General features: G+C 41.1%; 1 protein-coding gene across 4 annotated transcripts in view; it reads right to left on the bottom strand.

Moving 5' to 3' along the window:
• Positions 1-4,211, bottom strand: part of TEC (tec protein tyrosine kinase) — a 137,836-nt gene that overhangs the window by 32,616 nt on the left and 101,009 nt on the right. The gene's annotated exons all lie outside the window — the stretch shown is intronic.

The raw sequence follows: 4,211 nt of genomic DNA, 5'->3' as shown, positions 1-4,211 counted from the left end.
TGAACAACCTAAAATAAAACATAAGATGGAATCAGTGAGAACTAGTACTTCTTTCTGGCACAGAGCCCTCAGTACCACAGACACCAACAAATGGTTCCGAAATGACTGAATAAAAGTCAATTACTTCAGATTCAAAGAACCTAGATTCTTGTCTTACAAAATCACATCCATTTCTTCATGTCTGCATCGAGTAGGTTATACATTTTGCAAAGGACTGTGTTTTATAGAAGAAAAAAATACACAGAGGCTGGGATGCTTCACTAATCTGGTTATTTCTTGTGACCTAACTAAAGTTCCTTAGGTAAACTTGGTATAACGGAGATTATTCTAATCCAGTATTTTTTTTTAATAACATTTTAAATAAATGGACTACTCTTTCAGCTTCATTCCTATACCTTTCTTTTGTCACTACAAACAATTGCCGAAGCTATTAAGCCCTGACTATCCTACTCCATGCTATGTGCTTACATTCACTTAATGACTCCCACCACTAAGATATTAGCATTTTATCGAGGAGACTGAGGGCAAGCCACAGACCCTCCACTCCTGTAGAACTCCAGGAGGCACCATTCCATTCACATAGCACTGCAAACGGTGCCCTCTGAGGTGCCACCAAACTGCCCACCATTGTTTGGCTGGTAATTCAGAAAGTCATGATCCTGATTCCAGAGCCCAAACTCTTCACCATGGTTCCTCTTTCAGAGGTAAGTCTTGGCAAGAAATTAAACAGTCTTATTATTCTTATTTTTGGTACTACTAATAAAATCAAACTTGGGAAACTTACTCAAGAACTTTATCTTTGGTCTGTCACAAGGCAGAAATGCCTTGATTATCTAAAAAGAAAAATATGGCTAGAAACCTTCTTTCACCACGTCAGCTCTAGATTGAACACGACTAGCTCTTTCACTGATAAATGGCTATTTCTGACCATATTCCATAGATAATTTCTTCCCATTTATTTTAATCAAATAAATGCAGCAATCTAAAAGCAACAAGAACGCCATAGAAAAAATGTTATATTTCATTCAGTGATTAATTAATTAATCCAACTAGCATTTTGCTGTGACTATATAAAATACAAAAATATATCAAACATGAAGCCTATTTCCAAGACACATTTAGAAATATAACAAGACAGAAAGTGAGACATGATAGAGAGGCAAAGATAAAGTGCTAAGAGAGATGTGGGAATGTATGTAGCCTCATTTGGCCTATGATTTTCACACCTGTATTGCTGTGATTTATAACAATATTTCTTTGGTCTTCATCCTGTTTCCTGGCAGGAAACTCCTAAAATCCTTGGAATATCCCATGCTGAGAGTGACAACGGTGTTTTTGTTCTGCTAATGAGGTGACATTTGGAAAGCACCTAAGGATGAGCACTGGTTGCCGTAGAACCAACCACATTATTAATGGGTTGGAACTTCCAGTCCCCGCCCCCCCACCATCCTCCCACCTCTGGGGAGGGGAGAAAGACTAGAAATTGAGTTCGATCACCAATGGCCAGTGATATCATCAGTCATGCCTATGTAACGAAGCCTCCATAAAAAGCCTGAGAGCAGAGGGTTCGGAGAGCTTCAAGGTTAGTAAACACGTGGAGATTTGGAGCGAGAGGCTCCACAGGAAAGGGTAGGGAATTGCCACGCCCTTCCCTTCACCCTCCCTCCCACCCCCGTGCCTCGCTCTATGCATCTCTTCCTGAGTTATATCTGAAATTGAGGGTCTTTATGACTTTAGTTACATTTAGTTTTAAATCTTAGCTCTAGAAATCATAACCCCTTCCCCTCCCCAGGGACCCAGCCTTTCTCCCCAGATAATCAGCAACCCTCGAGATGGCAGAAGACAGTGGTCCAGACCTGACTAACACCACAGGGCCCGGACCTCAGGCAGGCTATAGACAACATCTTAACCTAAGGTATGTTTCAGCTCCTGAGCCCTAAGTTTACTTAGGAACCCTGGTTACTTCCCCCACAAAACGAGGCAGAGGGACACCAGAACAGATTTCAGACTGTCCTTAAGACCTGAAGAAATGATTTACTATCTTTAACCCCACCTCCGATCAGCCAGCTCCCAGCACAACCTTGAATCCCCTAACCCGCAGTGTCTTGTGATTTTGCCCTATATAATCTGTAACCTTACACACACACAGTTAGGCCTTTTGAGCATCAGCTTCCTGTTCCCCTGGGTGGTTCCAATCAATAAAATACCAAATATTTCTCCACTGCAATTCTCAGCACTAAGTATTTGGCTCCGCTAGCACCAGGTAGACAAACTCTTTCTGTTCAATAACACATCCTTTTATAATAAACCAGTGGTCTATTAAGTAAAATGTTTCTCTGAGTTCTTTGAGCCTCTCTAGCAAATTATTTGAACCCAAGGAAAAGATCGTGGAAACCTCCCACAAGACTGCCCCCACTCCAGATGCCAATGCAAGTCCAGCTGTCACCTGTGCTTGTGACTTACTGGCTTCCAGAAGCACAAGTGACAGCTGGACTTGCATTGGCATCTGAAGTGGGGGCAGTCTTGTGGGACTGAGCTCTTATCATGTGGAATCTGATGCTATCTCCAGTCAGATAGAGTTAGAATTAAGATGAATTGTAGGACACCTAGCTGATGTCAGAGAATTTATTGGTGATGTGTTAAAACACACACACACACACACACACACACACACACACACACACACACACACACACACACACACACTGGAACTGAGTGTTAGACTCTCAACACCTTAGCCAGGTTTGTTCATGCAATCAACTCTGTATGGAAGAATTAGGTTAAAATGAACCACGAAACGGTCACTCTGATTTGACACAGGGATATCTGGAATGTACTTCCAGGGCTTTGAACCTTCCAGAAACCTGAGTGTATTGTAATAATTTATCACAGTAATTTACTGAGTCTTTACATTAGGCTAAGCACTTTACATACACGGCCTCATTGATTCCATAGAGCAGCCCATGTCTGTATTAGCATTAGGATCCTCATTTTCCAGATGAGAAAACCAAAATGAGTGAGGGTAAGACACCTGAGTTGGATCTGTTTGACCCGCAAAGGCTCTTCTTATTCATGTGTCCCCGAAACACCTTGAAGCTGCTCCCTGACTGTTTCCCTGCTAGAATCTGCCTTTTCGGGCTCCAAACAGTCTCACTTCTCAAAACTCACCTGAGGTCAGTACTGTGAGCTTGTAACTTTGTTAAAGTCTGTTTAAAGAGTAGCTATCCAAACACAGAATTCTGATAAGACTAAATATATTATCTAGCTAACTTGGAACATTCGTATTTCTATTAAAAATTTCTAGAAATAGCACTCTCAACCCAAAGAATAAACATCTAATTTTGGCTTCTCAAGCAGGCTGGTGGGAGAGCTTTCTGGGGTCCAGTATCCTTCCCTCGACAAACCCTGGAGCATACTTGTAGGCCCCCTTCTGTGTCATCCACATGGACAGCTGACTATGACAGAGTGAATACAGGGAGTCACGGTTCTCATGTGCTTCACATCTTCTGGTGAGTCATCCTTTCACAGCAAAGGTCGTCAGGGGAGGGAAGCGATTTGCAGACCTTGAGGCAAAGAAGCTATTCCGACAAGGAGGAAATATACACTCCCTTAGTAACACTACTCATTCATTTTTCCAAGAGTTTTTTACTGACAATGTGCTGGAGGAGAAATAGCAGAGATGTTACACAAACAGACAGATCTGAGTTCAAAACCCAGGAAAGAAACACCACGTCCCGGGGAACCCCCGGCTACTATCAGAAAACTCAGCTAAGGAAGCAGCCGGCTCCTCTTATTTTCTCTTCCTTCCTAGGGCTAAGATGGACTGAGAGAGGAAGCGACCTCCTTTTGTCTCTTGGTATCTTTTGAAAATGTCTACTTCTACTTTTCTTTTCTTTTTCTTTTTTTTTTTTTTTTTTTTTTTTTTTTTTTTTTTTTTTGCCTTGCATCTAAACGCGATGTAAACTTTCACTGTGAAGATGTGAAACTAGGATCTATACTTTCTTGAGTTATAGTAAGAGAGGACATTTTGCATCTTTCAAATATTGCACATTTAAATTACATAGTTAAAGCTCAAGTTTTCCTCTTCTTAATTTTTAAGGTTGTTTTTGAACTTTTCTTATGTTTATTCACCTCAATAGTCAAAAATGGTTCAGGAATGGAATGCTTGCTATTCCTGTATTTTTCTCATTCTAAAAACCAGCCCAAAGCTT

The sequence above is a fragment of the Pteropus vampyrus genome, unplaced genomic scaffold (genome assembly GCF_000151845.1).
Source record: "Pteropus vampyrus isolate Shadow unplaced genomic scaffold, Pvam_2.0 Scaffold77, whole genome shotgun sequence".
In the NCBI taxonomy this organism is placed as follows: domain Eukaryota; kingdom Metazoa; phylum Chordata; class Mammalia; order Chiroptera; family Pteropodidae; genus Pteropus; species Pteropus vampyrus.
This window is presented reverse-complemented; position numbering and strand designations above follow the sequence as displayed.